At 46.1% G+C, this 19,781-nt stretch overlaps 1 protein-coding gene across 6 annotated transcripts in view; it reads left to right on the top strand.

Moving 5' to 3' along the window:
• RFFL (ring finger and FYVE like domain containing E3 ubiquitin protein ligase) overlaps positions 1-19,781 on the top strand; it is a 66,333-nt gene that overhangs the window by 27,437 nt on the left and 19,115 nt on the right. The gene's annotated exons all lie outside the window — the stretch shown is intronic.

The following is a 19,781-nucleotide window of genomic DNA, read 5'->3' as shown; positions in this document are numbered from 1 at the left end:
CTGTTTGATGCAAGGTATACTGGAATATGGAGGGAAGAATGCCAAGCTGATAAGATGGGATCTTTGACCTCCAGAAGGTCAGAGAGGCAGATCAAGTGTTTTGCCGTTGTGCATGATTGAAGGGCATGGAGAGGTGAAGGGTGGAGAAGTACAGGAAAGTCACATTATACAGACTGGCTTGTTGCAGATTGAGGGTGGCAGTAGGAAGGGCTAGCCTGGTGGGTGCCATCTCTTTTCTCAGGAAGACCCCTCAGGGCTTTGGTCACTGTATTTTAGGTCTGGTTCTCAGGCCACAAAATTTGTTTTGCTTTGTACCTGGAAATGATCAGTCAGTCTTTGGGGACAGCACTATATTCAGACTTGGGTGACTGTGCTCAGAAAGGAATGATAGTTTGTTACTCCAGAGTGAAGGAGCCCTTTCCTATTGACAGGATTCTGGATTTTGCTAGGGTACTGCTTTTCTGTATCAAGAGATCTGAGAAATGAAATTTAATAATACTGAGCTTGCTTGGTGAGCATGGAATAATATGATAGAATACTTGTGGGGGAAGTTAGAAAAAAGCTAAGGTTATTGATTTGCCTTCTATCTGCTCAGTATTCTACTAAGTGCTTTTGCATACAGTAGGACATTTAATTCTCCCAGTGGGCCCGTTGTACTCAATTTACAAATGAGGAAACCAAGGCTCTGTCCAAGCTGGTAAGAGGATGAACTCAGATTGGAAGGAATCGAGTCCCTCAGATTCTAGGAGCCCACACCCCTAAGTGCTACTGTATGCAGTTCCCACTTAAACTTCATGAAAGAAACTTGTCCCACAGCAGAGAAGATGGCGTGTCACTTAGTTGCAGTATTGCTCAGTCTTGGGTGATTATGGAGTCAAAATAGCCTCCTCTACTTTTTCTAGATTTTTTAAACTTTGTAGATCACACTTTGATGTCATCACTGTTAAGATTTTTTAAAAAGATTTTTAAAAATTTATTTGACAGAGAGATTGAGATCACAAGTAGGCAGAGAGGCAGGCAGAGGGAGGGGGGAGGAGCAGGCTCCCCGTTGAGCAGAGAGCTCGATGCGGGACTCCATCCCAGGACCCTGAGATCATGACCTGAGCCGAAGGCAGAGGCTTAACCCACTGAGCCACCCGAGTGCCCCAGGATTTTCTTTTTAAATAGTCTCTACCCCCAATGTGGGACTCCCAACTCACAACTCTGAGATCACGAGCCACATGCTCTATTGAGCCTGCCAGGAGCCCAGATGTGGTCATGTTCTTTGTTTAAATATGTTAATAATACCTTCACCTGAGCCCTTTTGTCCTCCCGTCTTCTTGCTTTTAGTTTGGAAGACATTGGAGGGACTTTCAATATCTGCACACACTGGTTTTGCGTTTATTTTATTATCTTAATTTTATGGGTTCTGAGAGTCCTGCAAGCTCCTAACTTGTCACCCTCCCTCCCTCCTTCCTTCTCCACTAGATTTAAACTCAAATTCTGAGTCTGACTTTGGAATACTTCTCTGGCTCCAACAGAGTTACAATTTAGCCGTGGCTCTGTGGATTGCTAGCTATTGTTATTAACATCCCTCCCTTCATGCCCACTTGTATCTCAAATCAAATCCAGTTACTCACTGTACCTATGTGTCCTTGATTTCCTGCTTGGGTGTCCTTGTTCCTGTTGTGTTTTTGGCTTGGAATGTCATTCTTCCTATGAAGCCGCCTTGTCTGATCCCTCACTGGGAGTAATCACTTCTTCCTCTGGGTCTCATAGTAGAGAATTCTCTTTTATGTCTCCTTTATGGCACAATATCCTTTCTACTGTATATTTCAGTAGTTTGTGTGCATGCCTTTATCTCTCCTACTAGACCATAACCTCATGAGCAGATCTATCTGGTTGACCTTTGTGTCTCCTCTAGTGTCCAGTTCAGTTCTCTGCACATAATGTAAATAGATAGATAATAAATAAATAGGTGAATGAATAAGCAGAATTTAAGTTTCTGCTCATTGGTTTGGATTCCCCCGCCCCGCTTCTTTGCCCTTCTTTTTTCCTCATTTCTTCTTCTCTTCTGGGTTTTCCCTTACACTGACTCAACCAGCTTGTCTTCAACACTCCCTTTTCTTACCCAGATTTTGCCTCATTCTTTCGCTATTAGCAGTCACTGTGTGGGAGGGCCACAAGCTGCTGGTCAGATTTTCTCCATCCTTTTGTGGCTTTATCCTGTCCAGGAATCATATGACCAGCATGAGAACTGAGTGGTGATTACATTAAGATCTTAATAAAAAGACCATATGTCAAGAGAACAAACCTTAAGGTTTGTTATTTTGCCTTCAGTAAGAAACTTTCTGATCCACATTTCAAGGGAGAGGGAAAAGAGTCCTTGGGTACATGAGAGGTCTAGATCAAGGCATATATTCATACCGTGAATTGTGAGGTATGAGAGATATCTTACAGGACCAAAGAAATAACGTCAGGAGCGGCAGAAGCTTCCTCTAACTGTTAGTGTTGAATCCTGGAACTTTTTCGACGGCTGGAAGGAACATTAGAGATTTGCGTCGTCTTACCTTCCTATTTTCCAGATGAGAATACAGACCTGAGGAGGCCAACCGATGGGCCCATAAAAACTGGGATATTTGTTGTCTAGCATTTACTCCCAATACTGAATGTAGCTTGTGGGGGGAACTACTAGCTCTTTGAAAACAGTGGAAATTTCCCTTCAAGTGGGGGCTTCAGGTCTCTTGCTGACATGTGGACTCCGGTTGGTAGCTGGCTGGATTGGGGGCAGTGTTCACCAGAAGGGCCCTTTATGAACTGTGGTGACCACTCCCGGTGGTTCCCGTCTGGGGGTCTGCTCAGTGGGGCTTTCGGCTGATAGAAATCTGTCCTTCTACTTTTGAAAAGGGGCCCACGTTTAATAATAAAAACATTTCCAGTCTTCCTTGCTCTTTTTCTCATCCCCCATATTCCAAATTTTGTTTCGGGCTTAATTTTTTTATCTCAGCCTATTTGTATTAATTTTTTATCAGGTAGGTCAGACGTCAGTAGGAAGCATAGGAGAGACAGAGTGGCTTAGAGGCTCAATATTGGTTTTTGGTGCTCTTTAGGTGAATCTTTTCTACCCGACTCGTAGAATAATGTATTTTACTGTCCGTGAAATAGTGCTCAGTGAACCGGTTGTTGGCAGATATGAAGGGTTACTGTTTTGTGGCTAGGCAGTAGCAGTGTAAATAGATCAGCTGGCCCAGAACAGGAAGTCAAGTGCAAACAGGATGTGCTTGTCTTTACTGTAATTTTGTGTGTCTGTGTTTTGAAACTTGGTGTAGTTAAAAAGTCAAGACTTCTAGTATTTGAGCTTGACAGAAGACGTCTCTCTTTCTGGTTTGAAAAGAAGCTAAGGCAACTAGTCCTTCACTGCCCTTGCCTTTATACAGGGACACATCTTTCTTCTAGGGATCAGGCCATTCTTCCTGGTGCATGACAGGTTTTCCTCACCTACACCATGTTGCATCCATGTGCTTTATAAAGTGAAACCCCTGAGTGCCTGCTGGTCTGTTACTTTTGGTAGATAAGGGATCCAAGCTGTGCTTCGCTATTTATTTCTTAATAACAATAAGAAATCTTAGCCTGTAATTCACCAGCATTTTAAATTACAGGTTCCTTTTTTTGAATTCCAGGATTTTTAGCACACCTTTTGAGTGTTTCCTGAGTATGGTAGTTTACAAATTATCCCAGGGCCTTGTTAGACTTTGAATTGAAAATTTCCTTGAGTGTTGGAGGCTGGATCTAATGCTAACTGTTGAACTGTTTTACCCTATAGGCAAGTTTCTGGAGAGGACATTAAATAAGCAATTCTCTTGGGGTGGGGGGATGTGTCACTCAGCTGGTAAGCAGTTTTAGGAACCCCTGTTTTCTGAATCCCCTTCTCATTCCTCATTGCTTCTCACTGCTGAATCCTGCTTTATTAGGTTCGTCCGCAGGCTGGATTTGAATAACTCCTGTGGGGAATAATCTTGCGATCTGTGGATTATCATAGCCACTATGAGCTATTCCAGAACAGGTCCATTCTGATGGTCTCCAACCATAAACTAATGAATATGGGGCAGGTGAAAGACTGGGTAAGGTTTTTTATGCAATCTGTATCCCTGCACATTGCAGACTGTCCTTCCACTTCGTAATTCCAGGAGCAAATAGGTCACGTGGCACATCTTAGCATCGGTGAGGCCAGCATTACCATGTGAGCACTATGGCAGCCTTGAGTCTGTCAAGGAGTGGTGAATGTGAGCCAGTCTGCACTTTATATGTGGCAAAGAATAAAACCCGAAGACCAGGTTAAGTCCAGGTGTTCTTTCCAAGGAGAGAATATGAGGAGGATGTGAAGGTTTTCTTTGTGGTATAAGGCAAATTCGAAATCTCCATTTCTGCTCCTTGGGATAGATAGTAGGCATATCACATCCTGGCAGGCGCAGAAAACATTTCAGAAAGTCAGCATAATTTTCAGATTGAGATCAGACATCAAACTAAGCCAAAGGTCTGTGGGAGGAAGGGGGTGGTTGGTCTGGATTTATCCTGGATTCATCGCAAAACATTAGACCCCATCTGACTTCAGTGCAGCAGGGTGGTTATGGAGCACCAGGTGGGCGGGTGGGGTGAAATGGAGGGGAGGCAGAGATGTTCGGTTCTCTGGCTCTGATGGCCAAGAGGGTTGAGGAGCTAAGGCAGAAAGTCTAAACTGGCTGCGCTGTGGGGAAAGTGACAGACTTGTGGGCAATGTGGTAGAACTGGGAAGAAGTGTCACACCTCAGACCCCCTATGAGAGAAGTTCTCCCAGGATTCCATAAGTTCTTCAAGGATAATGAGAAGACTACATTGAGGGGCGCCTGAATGACTCAGTGGGTTAAGCCTCTGCCTTTGGCTCAGGTCATGATCTCAGGTACCTGGGATCGAGTCCCAACTGGGCTTCCTGCTCAGAGAGCCTGCTTCTCCCTCTCCCCCAGCTCGTGCTCTCTTTCTCTTACTCTCTCAAATAAATAAAATCTGGGGGTGGGGGGTGGGGGGTGGGGATAAAGCTACATTGAGCCTGATGTAAAGGTATCATCAGGTCTTAAAAACAGTAGATAGGGGGGGCGCCTGGGTGGCTCAGTGGGTTAAGCCGCTGCCTTCGGCTCAGGTCATGATCTCGGGGTCCTGGGATCGAGTCCCGCATCGGGCTCTCTGCTCGGCAGGGAGCCTGCCTCCTCCTCTCTCTCTCTCTCTCTCTGCCTGCCTCTCTGCCTACTTGTGATTTCTCTCTGTCAAATAAATAAATAAAATCTTAAAAAAAAAAAAAAAAAAAAAAACAGTAGATAGGGGATAGAGCAGATAAATTTTATCACTTTAAAGAACCTTGAAAAAGATTTTATTTGTGGCCAGCTTTTTGTGAGCGCCTATTAGGTGCTAGGCTCTGGAGTAAATGCATGACATGCATTATTTTAATCCTTTCTGGTGCCCTTTAAATGAAGCTGGTTCTGTGTTTTTGAGGAAAATTAGGTGTAAAGGGACTAAATAACACCAGGGCTCAGAGTCCTTGTTGAGTCTCCACTATACCATACATTTGGCTGCAGTAACTTGTGCGGTCCACTTTGAAAAGGCAAACTGCATAATTTTTTTTTTAAATTTTTTAAAGATTTTATTTATTTATTTGACAGAGATCACAAGTAGGCAGAGAGGCAGGCATAGAGAGAGAGGGAAGCAGGCTCCCTGCCGAGCAGAGCCTGATGTGGGGCTCGATCCCAGGACCCTGAGATCATGACCTGAGCTGAAGGCAGAAGCCTAACCCACTGAGCCACCCAGGCGCCCCCAAACTGCATAATTTTGACCCTAGAAAGAACTCATGTTCCAAGCGCTGCCTTTCCCCAGGGCACGGGCTGTGCCAGAAACCTGCTCATTGAATCCCTGGCTTTGTTAATGGTTTTGTTTGTTTGTTTGTTTGTTTGTTTTTTCAAATATTTTTAAGTAATCACCACACCCAATGTAGGGCTCAAACTCACAACCCACTGAGCTTGCCAGGCACCCCTTTGTTAAGGTTTCCATCCCGGTTGCCCAGAAGTCAGTCCCTGTGATAGTAGCTGGTGAAAGCAGCAGCTTCTTTAGTCTAGAAAGAGCTTGTCTGGTAAATCCTGTTTTCTGCACAGGAGTACAGGGGTATCAAGCTCTTTATCCTTGATGAGCTTTGTCATCAGTTTTGATGGAAGAAGGATCCTGTGGTAATTAAACTGCAGGTCCGCTTATTCTGTTTTCAGCTTGTTTGAAGACTGTACTCGGAACTGCTTTCTTTCCTGATTGACTCGCCCTTTGGGCCAAAATGCCTGGGCTGAAATTAAATGTGTAGGCTTCTCCGCTGCAGTGTTCAATCTGTCATCTCTCCTGAACGCCACACTAAGAAGCAGCCATTTAATTGGTCAGACCCCGAGGGTGAGATTTTGGCACAAGTCCATTGGTTAGAATTACTTTTCCCTGAACTTCATAGCAGATGCTGAGGTCCCTCTGCAGATATCTGTCATAGGCCAGTTGAAACCAGGGAGTTTTCAAGAACATTTATAACTTGTGATTATTGTGTATGGTTTTCACTTGTTTACAACAGTTATCACTTCAGGAAAAGAGCTCATTTATTACCAGCGGAAAGTGAGACCTCTCTCCTTTCTCCTTCTTCACATTGTCAGTTTAACCCTTTGTGCTCCAAAACCCTCGGCTCTGGTTTCTTGTCTCCTCTTGCCGTGCTTTTCCTCCCCCCTTGCTTGGGCTGTGCCTGTCGGTAGCTACCGGCCAAGCTCTGCTTAGACCCTGGCTGTATCTGGTGCAGCCTCTTCGATTTCTGCCATTTCTGTTCTCTGTTATTCTACTTCTCCTTGTGTTGTTTTTATTTTAATTTGTATTCTTTACAGTTCTTATCGCAGTGCTGTGTGTTCTGGAACCAGAGCTCTGGGAGGTCACTAAAGCCTTCTGTGCCTTTTCACGCAGGGAGAGGATGGACATGCCAGATCTTTTTTTTTTTTTTTTTTTAAGATTTTATTTATTTATTTGACAGAGAGAGATCACAAGTAGGCAGAGAGGCAGGCAGAGAGAGAGAGATGAGGAAGCAGACTCCCTGCTGAGCAGAGAGCCCGATGCGGGACTCGATCCCAGGACCCTGAGATCATGACCTGAGCCAAAGGCAGCGGCTTAACCCACTGAGCCACCCAGGCACCCGGACATGCCAGATCTTGTTCGTCCTAGAGACTGTCCCTTTCTGGCTTTCTAATGCTGTCATAACGGATAATTTTAACATTTTTCTGCTACTTGTAGAAACTCACTGTTGTTTTTTAAGTCATCTTAGCAGACACCAAAAACTTAACTTCACCAAGTGTGAGGTAGGCATGTTCCTATTAGACCTTTCCCTCAAGGGACTGCTCTGGTTATTTGGGTTTAAAACCCTTAATTTGCTCATCACCCTGGAATCATGAGTGTGGCATTTTCAAGCATGAATTTGTCTTTTTTTTTTTTTAAAAGCCCTATTGCTGTTATCATTACTAAGACTTCAGCAAACACCTGTGGTCACACTTACCTGACACTCAGGCTCACAGTTAAGCTGTAGACTTCTGTTTCCACTCCCTTACTGTGGGAGAATACTTGAATTATACAGATTTTAGCTCACCGATTAAATGCGTGATGCTAGCATGCTCACCCCCTTGGCAAGTAATCATGCGGTGGGGGACCTTGCCTGGTTCTGTTGCTCTCAGAGTCTGTGTGTCTGGAAGAGGGCTTGGCCAAGAGTAGCGCTAACCAGACGGGCAGAAGAATGAATTAAAGTTATTGGGAGATGTCCCGAGATGTTGGGAGAGCACAGGCAGGGTCAGAGGAGTTTTTCCTGAGGAAATAAGTGCTGCACGAGGAGGTCAGGGCCAAGGGAATAGCTCACAGGAGGTTCCTGAAAATCAGAATAAGCTTGGCATTTGAGGGGCCAGAAGAACAGCAGCAGAGCTGGAGCTAAGAGCTCGGAGGGTAAGGCCCTGAGCACTGAGGATTTGCTCTTGTCATGCTCTTGTCATGGGTACCAGTGAAAACACTTATTAAAAGGAGAGCAATAGAATATTAGGTAGTTGAGACAGTTAAGTCAAAAACCCCTCCTCTAGCTGGAACAGAGGTGGGCAAGAATAGAAACTGAAACCTCTTAAATATGGATTAATATTTCTCTTTAGAAAGTTGGGGGTCTGTTTATAGCATTAGTACCCTGAAGTGGTAGTAGGTTGGAAATGGGGTTGACTTCCTGGATGTATAAAATAGAATTCTGGATTCCTCGGGATGGCTTTTTAGTCTGCTGCACCTCTTACGAGGTCCTCGTGTGTTGAAAGGGCAGCTTGGCTCACCGGTGATGTCCACGGTCTCTCCCGCAGGCAGCTCACTGACCTGCTCTTCCAACACACAGCCTCTGAGTGACTAGTGCCATGGGGAGGTTGTTGTGGAGGGTGAAAGCATCCCTCTCTTTCCATAGGACCGCAGATTAATAACCCTCTAGCTGTGTGACCCTGGTCTAGTTAGCCAACACTTAGGGTCCAGCGTCTGGGTTTATAAAAGGAACATTTTAATTTGGATGTTTGCAGGATAATTGTATAGATGCAGACAAAACTACTCACTTGTGCACATGTTAGGTGTTCTGGAGAGTTTTTACTTTTCCTTTAAAAATGGTATTTTCTAGGATCATCTGAGAAGGGACTTCTGAACTCCGGAGTTTGAATACCTTCTATTTCTCCCTTCCCTACCCCTGAAATAACAGCACAGGAAATTCTTTCACCTAAAGCTTTGATCTTTTATACTGAAGTCTACCCTGGGAACTGGAGGACACAGGAGTCCTAGTATCTTTGAAGTCTGACATCTCAGTGTGAGTGGAGGCTCTGGGAGCTGGTTTGGAGGGAGGCAAACATTTAATCCTTAGCCCCATGCCTTATTATAATGCCTACCCTTTGCTGAATCTAGTCTAGTACCATCTTGTGCTCTTGGTATGATATTAGAAAGCTGGTAAAGGTTGGCTCCCTCTTTCTTCTGAGCACCTGCTCTGTGTCCAGCCTGTGAGGTGTAGGTAAGCTTGTTCCTGTTCCACCGAAGCTCAGGGAGGCCACTTTCTCAAGCTCAATCAGTTATTCATTATTAGAGCCAGGATTCAAGGTCATGTTGAACTGATTCTAAAACCAAAGTAAAACATAGTTGGGCTTTTTTTTTTTTTTTTTTTTTTATCTCGTCCATTTTCTAAAAATTTAAGTCCCAAATGAAATTCCTCTCTAGGAATTAGGCATTATCTACTACCCACATCCTAAGGACTACTGCGGAGGCTGGGAAATGTCTATTAGGATCTAAAGCCTTTGGAAATGTTTTCCTCCACTGTCCTCCAGCCTGGTGAATGATCCCTTGTCAGCCCAGACACTGCCTCCGCGGAGCCACTCATCTGATTCAGGCCCGAGGTTCTCTAGTCCCACAGTATACCGGTCTCCTCTGGGACTTAGAGGTTCGGAATTCTTTATTCTAAAAGGAACTTCTCAGAAATGATCTCAGTGTCACAGAGAACATGCCTCACTGTCACCGCCCAGCAACTGAGGGCAGTGTGTACTCTGCGACTCACTTCCTCGCCGATGAAACAGTGGTCCTAGCTCATGCTCATTGTGTCGTCACCGCCACTTTAAATCTTCCCTGGTCAGGGCGGGCACCGTAGTAGGCAGGTTTACTGGAAAATTTCAGGTGTGACTCGGAGATTCCGTTTTAAATTAAACAGTTCTGAGGGATTTCAAGTTTCTTTTCAAACTTATTTTTTAAAAGTAAAGAGCCTTCCAAGTTGAGACATGATTTTAAATTTCAGGTGAGTTTTCAAGGGTTGATTCTTGATTGTGTGGGTGTTGTGATCAGCTGTGTCAGAGCCCCTCCCAACTCAGTCCCTTAGGTAGTAGCAAACTCAAGCATGGGGTAACCAGAGAGAGAAAGAGTGAGAGACATGTTGGGCTTTCCAGCCAGTAATCACTACTGAACATCTAGGCAGTCTCCATTTTATAGTTTGATGATGACTTCTTTTAACATGTTATTTATTAATCACTTATTATAGGTTAGGCACTTTATGAATATTATTTTTCATCCCTACTTATACAAGTGAGGAAACAGACTCAGAAAGCTTGGCTCCTTTATACTGAAGTCTACCTTGGGCACTGGAGGACACAGGAGTCCTAGTATCTTTGAAGTCTGACATCTCAGTGTGAGTGGAGGCTCTGGGAGCTGGTTTGGAGGGAGGCAAACTTTTAATCCTTAGCCCCATGCCTTATTATAATGCCTACGCTTTGCTGAATCTAGTCTAGTACCATCTTGTGCTCTTGGTATGATATTAGAAAGCTGGTAAAGGTTGGCTCCCTTTCGTTTTCGATAAAGGACTTTTTTCAGAGTCCCTTTATGTCACTGTAAATGTTGACAGAATGCTTTGGGCCCTAAGGAGAGATAACTAGTACTTGCCTCATTGGCTGTATTGATAAAATACTTGAATGTTCCTCTGACCTCTGTTTGCTCATTCCACCAATCTGGGTGCCCGCTGCGAGTGGCACTTCCTAGATGCAGATAAAACAGTGAAGACAGATGGGGTCCTTGCCCTCGGAGGTTCCAGTCTGCAGGTAGATAGGCTATAAGCAAACATTTATAATGACAGATTATAGCAGTGCCCAGGAGGGCAGCAGAAAGGGCAAGGAGAGAGCGTATGACTGAGGGGGACTCCTCTACATGGCTGGCGTGGGAGTCGTGACCTGAATGATGAGGAGGAGAAATCCAGGAAGGAAGGAGCTCAGAGTGTGAGACTGTGGAAAGGCCACCACGGCTTGAAGCTTAGTGAGCCGGGAGAGAAGCAGCATGGCACAAATCAGGGAAGCGGGCAGGGACTGGTGGGATAGGCAGGGTCTTTTAACCATGCCAGGAGTTGAGTTTTCTTTCTAAAATGCAGTGGTGGTGGTGGCGGGGGGGCGCACCTGCACAGCTCAATAGGTTAAGTGTATGACTCTTGGTTTCAGCTCAGGTCATGATCGCTGGGTCGTGAGATTGAGCCCGGGTTCAGGCTCTCCACTCAGCGGGGAGTCTGCTTGAGATTCTCTCCCCTTCTCCCTCTTTCTAAAAAATAAATAAATCTTAAAAAAAAAAAATGCAGTGGGACTCCATTAAAGACCTTTAACTGTGTGTGCATTGGGGAGAAAAGGCTGGAGAGAGGCAAGAACGAAGCTGGGAAACTAGTTAGGAGCAGTTCTTTCATCCAAGATGCCATTTTAAACTCTGGAATTACAGTAGATTCCTGCCCTCATGTGTTAATTCTAGTTAAGACAGTTCACAAGTAAGCCAGTCATATCAGTTAGTGCTAACTCTTCTGTGTGAGATTAGAGAGTGATATTTCAACTGAGGAGTGAATGGCAAGAGGGAGCCAAGTGTGTGGGATCGTGGCAAGAAGAGTCCAGGTGGGACTTCAAGGAGCAAACAGCAAATTCTAAGGGTCTAAGGAGGGAAATGTGTGTGATAGATCAGAGATGGCGATTGAGATCACTGCTGGGGCAGATAGGGTAGGGAGAGGAATTTACGACATCTTCAAGCTTAAAAATAGTATCCACGGCCACCCGACAGGGCTCTGCTTGGGAGACAAGAGTGTGTTCAGAGAGGATGCCAGAGACAGCCTGGGAGCTCCCTACCTCATTGAAGGAGAGAGGGGATGACCAGCAAGGAGGCCTTTGAGGTAGGCAAACGAAAGGCACAACGCTGTGGAGAGTGTTTCAAGGAGGAGGGAAGGGTCACTCATGTCTGGCACTGCTGGGACGTTGACTCAGAGGAAGATAGAGAAGTGTCACTTGGATCTGGCCACTTGATTCCTTGGTGACCCTGCAAAGAAGAAATTGGGTAGAGTGGTTCAGGAGAGACTGCAGAGGGTAAAGAGTGAATTTGAGATTGAGGAAGTAGAGTCAAGTATTTGGAGACATATCAGTGTAGCAGAGAGCCAAGAAAAAGACCTTTACTGAGGAGTCAGGGGTATGGGGTCAAAATATTTTGTTACTGTTTTTTTTTTTTTTTTTTTTTTAAAGATTTTATTTATTTATTTGACAGAGAGAAATCACAAGTAGACGGAGAGGCAGGCAGAGAGAGAGAGAGGGAAGCAGGCTCCCCGCTGAGCAGAGAGCCCGATGCGGGACTCGATCCCAGGACCCTGAGATCATGACCTGAGCCGAAGGCAGCGGCTTAACCCACTGAGCCACCCAGGCGCCCCTTTGTTACTGTTTTTTATGAATATTCTACTAGATGCTTTAAAATAAAACTTTTAATTGTAATATGAGTAGAGTATACAAATTTAAATTTTAAAATTTAAATTTTAAATGTATGATTTAAATTTACACAAAGTGAACATCTGTGTATATAAACAGCACTCAGACTAAGAAACCAAATGTTCCCAGAAGCCCTCTTGTTTCCCCTTCCATTTATTATCCTACCCCAAGGATGACCACTGTCCTGTTTAACACCGTAGATTAGTTTGCCTGTGTTTGCATTTTGTATAGATGGAACTGTTTAGTATGTGTTCATTTGTGCCTGTCTCCCTTCCCTTATTGCTAATCTGTATTGTCACTTAATCACTAATTTGTTTATTCTCAGTGCCACATTTAAATAGCACAATTTGTTTTTCCGTTCTGTTGACGGACGCTTGGATTGGTTTCCACCTTGGGGCTGACAGTCGTACCGCTATGAACCTTGCGGACTCCTCTTGATGAATGTGTTTCTGTTAGGAATGTACCTGGAAGTGGAATTGCCAAGCGATATATGTGTGTGTGTGTGTGTGTGTGTGTGTGTGTGTGTGTGTGTGTGTGTGTGTGTGTGTGTGTGTTTTATGTTGTACCAGTTTACACTGTGTGTGCGTATGTACGTGTGCATGCATTGTACCTGTTGACACTTCTGCCAGGTAAAGTTAGAGTTCCAGTTGCTTTAAACCCTTGTCTACACTGGCTAGTATCCCATTTTCCCATTTTAGCCATTCCAGTGGGCAACTGGTGTAACATGTTCAGTTCTACTCTGTACTTCCCTCGTGACCAGGGTGAGTTTTTAAATCTGGGAGATCCTGGAGCATGCCTCTGTGCTGATGGGAAAGCTATGGTAGAGATGGAAAGCTTCAAAAATTGTACACTCTCCAGCCCATTCCCCTCAGACTGCTTTTGTTATTATTTGACTGATTGTAGAATCAGGAGGACTTCTTGTAGCCTGCAGAGCACTGGCTTCACAGTGGAAGCGATTCAGGTTCACATCTTGGCTTTACTACCCTCTAGCTATGACCTTTGACAAGTTATTTCACTTCTCAGAACCTTGGTTTTCTCACCCAAAAATGGGATGAACATTTCCAACGTGCCTTGCCAGAATTGTGAGGCTCACAGGATAAAGGGCTGGGGAGTCCATCCATAGCTCAGTGCCTGGCAGATGAGAAGCATTCTTCCAGTGGAGAATGATGACTTTCTTCTTTACTTCTCAAAACATGTAATTACTTCTCGGTTATTTCAAAGAGGCAGAGCTAAGCCATATTGATAGAATTTCATAGCATTTCCTTTCAGAGTCATTGCAATTGTACTTTAATTGCTTTTTAAGGATAATATACAAGATGAAGCAAAGCCCATTCTGTATTAACGATCCACAACGTGGACCATTTCTCCAGGTGCACTTACAGGCTGGCTGCTTTGAACAATCCCCGGAATATGGTAGTGACCGCAGGCGGGCTTGCCACGGAGCCGGTTTCTGGTTTGCTGTGTCGGAAACATACTTCTTCGAGGAGTGTGGGCATGGTGATTAGGTTTTTTAAAAAAAGGATTTTTGTAAAGTCTTACACAGTGGGTTCACCCTATGTCCATTAATTCTGAGATCTTGGGTCTGTGGAAAGTCCGTTGCTGCAGAAGTACCTTGGCACACAGCAGTTAATTAAAGTCTGAACAGATTGAAGGAGAACATTGGGGACAGGACTTTACTGTCTTAGATTTGGGTGGTTAGCAAGGTGGCTTGGAGCTGCATCACACAGTAGCCCTTATTTCCCTGGGGTCCTCACATTCTGAGCCTTCTCCTCCATGGGTCCACTCTGACCCTTCTCTCCTCTCTGACCCTTTCCTCCTCGGGAAAGCCTGTGACAACCACTGATCCCCTTAAAATGACTTGCCTAGGGCAAATGAACAAGTGGAGAAGTAACTGTCTTAAAATTACTTAGGATTCTAGGACTTTAATAGGGAGAAATCACATCATATCCCTTCTTGCCTCCAACTATGGTTGTACTCAGCCTACCTGGGCTAGGTCATTTATCTTACCCTGTTATTAAAACTGTAATTTTCCTGTTCAGCAGAGCTTAGTGTCCCAAGAAATGCCAGTATCCTTGTCAAGCTGACAGACTCCCAGGTGCTGACTAGCCATCCTGGCCCCCTCCCCACAGGGTTCCTCAGCAGGGAGGAGCAGGTTTTCTCGTTCCCCTCAGCCCTGCACCTCCCGTCTTTCTCCCTGTGGAAGAGGAGGGCCTGGCAAGTTTCAAACAAGTTCCGTAGGACAGCCGTTGCGGAGACTGTGTTTGAGGCTGAAATCACCAAGTACACATCTTTTCTGAAGAGGAGGGGGAGGGGATCGGTGGAGGGATTTTTAAGCTCTCTGAGAAGATTTGGTCATTTTCTTTCAAGATCAGGAGGCTTGCAGATCAGAGAGCGGAGCGTCTCATGGTGTTGCCATAGGCAGAGCTCACTACACACCCCACCCACAGTGTGTTCTGTGGGGTTCCATTTCCAGCCCTTCGGCAACATCATTAGATGCCAAGGGGCTATCTGTCCAGGGTCAAAGGATGAGAAAATACCGCCAAGAAAAAAGTGTTTGGCTTGTATGGCAATGTTAAAGTGACCACTCTTTCATTGCAACTCCCCGAAATAACCTCGAATGTAGTTGTTATTTAGGCGTATCATTTTCCAATCTGGCAAGAGAGGACTTTTAACTGATAGCTTTAGGAAATGGTATTTAAATATAAGTCAAAAAGAGTAAAAGCGTAGTCTTCTGACGTTGGTGCCCCTGTCTGGCTGGGCTCCGCCAGTCCGTAGACATTTTAGCACCAGAGACTTCCCACTGAACCCCTTTCCGTGCCAGTCCCTTCCCCGCATATACACGTGCCCAGGATAAGGCTCTGTCCTCCACCTGCCTGAGGGGCCTAGGCAGTAACCCAGAGGCACATTTCAAGTCTTCTCCCAGAACCAAGTCCTTCTGAGCCTAGTAGCCAAAGACTTGCTTAGGCCGACAGCTCTGCTTTCTGTGCTCATCACGGAAAAGATTAGAAGCAAAGTTGGGGCGCCTGGGTGGTTTAGTTGTTAAGCGTCTGCCTTCAGCTCAGGTCACAATTCCAGGATCCTGGGATCCAGCCCCATGTCAGGCTGCCTGCTTGGCAGGGAGCCTGCTTCTCCCTCTGCCTGTGTTTCTCCTGCTTTCTCGGTCTCTCTCTCTGACAAATAAATAAAATCTTAAAAAGAAAAAAAGAAGATGATTAGAAGCAAAGCTGAGAGAAAATAGTGCTGAAAGGAAATATGTTGTCTTGGTTCTCAGCTTGAGGAAGAGCTTTCTTCACTCTCCTGTCCAGATGGCGGAGTTGAGCTGGGCAGCAGTGCTTCATTGGCCCGGAGGCCCCTGGGGGCCAGGACCTGGTGGGCAACCTAGTGCCCAGCCCGCTGCCGGTGCCCCCTGCATGCTTGGAAGAGCATGGGACTCTAAACAACATACAGCAGTCCGGCTGCCAGTTTTTTCCTATCGATCATGCCTTACCAAGCAGGCCTAGTGCTCCTGTGGCAAAGGCCTCACTCTCAGAAAATGCCACATGCAGATTCCTTGTGCAGAGGGAAAGTTTGTTTCCTTCTTGTGGTTCACTGCATCCCACCCCCTCAACCCCTTGCCTTTTTACTTCATTCGTTCACCTTTGTCTGTGGATGCTCCAAGCTTATCTTGGGTGACCTCTGTCTTCTCTCTGGGCCAATCTCTGGTGAAAGAGGTGACCTTTCTTCTGCCCCCAAATCCAGTCGGCAGGTCAGCTTTCCTCCCTCCCTCCTCTCCCTTCCTTTCTTCCTTCCTAGATTTTATTCATTTATTTGTCAGAGAGAGAGAGCACAGGCAGGGGGAGTGTCAGAGGGAGAAGCAGACTCCCTACTGAGCAAGGAGCCCAAGGTGGGGCTCCATCCCAAGACCCTGGGATGGTGACGTGAGCAGAGGGCAGACGCTTAACTGACTGAGTCACCCAGGTGTCCCAGCAGGTCACCTTTCTTTCTGCTCCTGGCTCTTACTCCTACCATTTGTTGCCAGCGTCCCTTCCTCTGCAAGCGCTTCATCTTTGGTGGTCTCCTCAGCAGTCCATGCCTGCGTCTGCATCTCTCTGTCTTAGTGACCTGAATCCTCTTCAACTCCGCCCTTGTGTCTTCCCAGAAGTTTCTTCAGAGAATAGTTTATCTTAGTGTCTGTGCACATCCTTACTTCTCCGTCACTTTCCAACCTACGGCTGTCAGTCAGCTTCTGTCTTCCTTACCTGCTCACGTGAAGAACATGCTCACATTTTCCTAAAATGTCCATTAGGGATTTTGTATTCCAGTATTCTACTCTCTGGTCATTTGACAGCATCGATCATTTCTTCTTGAAACTCAAAACCCTCTTCCAGGTCGCCCACCTCTGAGCAGTCTTCCTGCTGCCGTTGTGCTGGTTTCCCCTGGTAGCCCTTTAGGTCGGGTTCCCCCAGGGGTTCTCCCAGGCCATCCTCTGAGACCGTCATCCATCTTCTGCCCTGTTCTGGCTTTTAGTGCTGCCGGTGGTCTGAGGATTCTGACTTTCTCCTCAACCAGGACTGTCCCTTTGGTGTGGTGTGTATCCATCAGCAAGCCCCCGGGGTACAAAATGCAACCCGTCATTGTAATTGCCCCCTTCCTTCACACACAGACATATGCCTTGTCCTGAGGGCTTTGTCCCTTACTCCAGCTAACAATTCCACTCTGTGTCCTGTTGCATAATTCAGAGACCCTGGGATTCGTCCAAGACTTTTCTCTCCCTCTTCCTCCACCACTTCAAACCACTGACACATCCCACGAGTTCTGTCAGAGATCTGTCTGTCCCTTTCTCCTCCTGTCTTGCCTCTGCTACACCAGCTGCCTGCTCCCAGGCTGCTTACTGTCAAGAGTGCCCACTATAAAATGCAAATAAGATCACAAAACTTGATTACTTGAACCCCTCATTGTGTTTCACTGCCCATAGGATAAAGTCCAGTTTCCTTCCCCTGTGGTTTTTCGTGGCTGCTTGTCTACCTGCCCTACCCTCATCCACCCCGCTCCAACACTCTATAGTTTCCCTAATGCCATGTTGCCTGCTATTTGCTTTTTCTTGAAAATCCCTTTTACTCTGGGCTTCCTGATGAATCCCCAGCTGCTCCAACAGCAGGCTACGTGTGGCACGGCATTTGAGAAGTCTTCTCTGGTCACCCCTCCTCTCCGGAAGAGCCGCTTGTGTCTCTGTCTTCCAGCCCCCGGTACGCCGCACGAACCTCTGTTAAGGCACCGATCACCCTGAAATTTCTGGTTTGGGTTTTACATTTCTTGTTCCTCTCCTCAACCATGAACTCCTCAAGGGCAGGGTCTCGGCCTTACTCACCTAGCACTGGAAAGAGCAAGGCATTGGCTTCACTAAAGCCTGCATGCCTGGGCGAGTGAAGATCCTGACAGAGGCTGGCAAGTCACTTCCACCTTGTCCCAAGGCCACTCTGCTTCTTGCCTTGCCCCCAGCTCCTTCAGGTACTTGACCCATTCTGCTGATTCTGTGACAGATCTCCCTGTCCCTTTTTGGAACGAGTCAAATGGTAATTGTGGCGAAACCTCTAGGTTTCCTTTTTATCTGCGCCTTGCCAGAGAAACAAGTTGAAACATCGTTACAATGCTCCACTGATCCTGTTTAGTGCCTCATAGGCTGGAGAATGTCCCCTGAGAAAAGGAAGCCCAGAATGGTAGAACTTGTTGTAAAGGTGGATATAGTCAAGTAGGGCTTGGGCCTGGGTCTTCTGAGTCTAGATCCTGTAATCCCTTGTTTTACTCTATACGCGGTCTCAGATGCTTTTGTCAGCAGGTGATTTCAAGAACTGCAAAATCCCTCTTTCCGAGAGGGGCCACACTGCTGTCACCCTTATCTTGCTAACAGAGAACTCATCCGGTTAACTGCTCTTTCCTTTGTTATTCCATGTGAACTATTCATTGCAATTGTCTTCCAGGAAGTTGGAGGCTTTAGACAACTAAGAGTGAGTCAGAGAGAAACGTTGATGTGTAGGAAATGGACCGAACACAGTTATTTAAAATTCAAATATCGTGTGAATTCATTCAGTAGTCTTTGTGGAGCCACCTGTCTGCTGGGCGCTGACACACAGGGGCCACAGGCAAGTGGGGGAGACAGGTGTGGGTCGCACATGCTTACAAAGTGAACGAATTCTAGACCAGGAGTGTGGAGAAGTGCTGCAAACTAAAAAGGCCTGAGAGTAGTCAAGAGACCTAAGGTTACAGCTGTGGGAGCCAGGCGGTTAGTTCCCCCTGCTGGGTTTCAGGCTTCTTCTGTGAGATGGCTAGGGTTGAATAGGCCATCTTCTTGTTGTCAGTGCTTTCTAGCTTAGCATGTCTCTGAACTACAATTTAACAAAGGTGCTTTCCATGAGTCAGGAGACAAAGCTGGTACCGTTCTTTTGTGTGAACTGATGATTGAGCAGTAACACTCACAAATGTTTCATTTATTATCTCTGTAAGCAGAGAGGTCAGGCTCAGAATGTCCGTATTGACTGCCTTGGTCTACTGAGAAAAGCACACTCGTATCACAGCAGTGCTTGGCGTTGCCGTGGACCCTTTGCAACTGTAGATTATTCTGACATTTGAGGGATTGGGTTTTCTTCTGTGATCTTAAAAAAATCACCTGCCCCTTTGTCCCCAGTACCCATATTTGATATGTAAAACGAGAATCAGATTCCAAAACTTCTTAATAAAGCCACAGAGGCCCCTGTTGAGCGCGGCAGCAGATGTTACCGGAGTGTCTTCTGTGTGCACGATGCTGCTCGGGGGCAGTAGACACAGGAATAAGAAGTCATCCCTGCCCTCAAAGAACGTACGGTGTAGCAGCCGCAGACAGAGGGAAAGACAGAGAGGGTAAGAGCATCTGTGCGATGAATTGTTAGAGATGCTGTGAGAGAGGTGCAGGTAGGGCTGGAAGTACAGGGAAGAGCAGTTCGTGCTGCTGCCCGGAGGAGAGGAAATCAAGGGGAGCAGCATGGTCTAAGAAAAGAACGTTCGGTTTAGCCCAGCTTCAGAATCTCAGTTCTCTGTATACTAGCAGTGTGGCCCTGACTTCTCTGAGCCTGGGTGGCCTCATCTATGTGAAGGAAATCGTGATACCCCCTTCACGGTCAGTGTGAATACGGCCTCACACGCGGTGCGTGCGTGCGCTCAGTTGATGAAGTGCCATCTCGCTGAACTCTAGGAGTAGGTTATTGGGCCTGAATAAAGTGGGTTTCAGGCCACTTTTAATTGCTAAGGCGTTTTCATTTGAAGTTAGATCTCCAATTAAACCAAAACAGGGATCAGCTGCCTTTTAGAGGTAGTGCGCCAACTTGGCAGCCCGTGTTGTCCTGGTGGAGCAGGTGTCTGTGCTCTCCTCCTGGGAATGGTGGCAATTGTGGAGAAGCTGGAGGTGGCAAGAAATCTGTGACCCCTGAAAACATGTCCTCACCTCGACTCCCG

The sequence above is a fragment of the Mustela erminea genome, chromosome 18 (genome assembly GCF_009829155.1).
Source record: "Mustela erminea isolate mMusErm1 chromosome 18, mMusErm1.Pri, whole genome shotgun sequence".
NCBI lineage: Eukaryota > Metazoa > Chordata > Mammalia > Carnivora > Mustelidae > Mustela > Mustela erminea.
The sequence above is the reverse complement of the archived record's forward strand: the minus strand, read 5'-3'. Positions and strand labels throughout refer to the sequence as shown.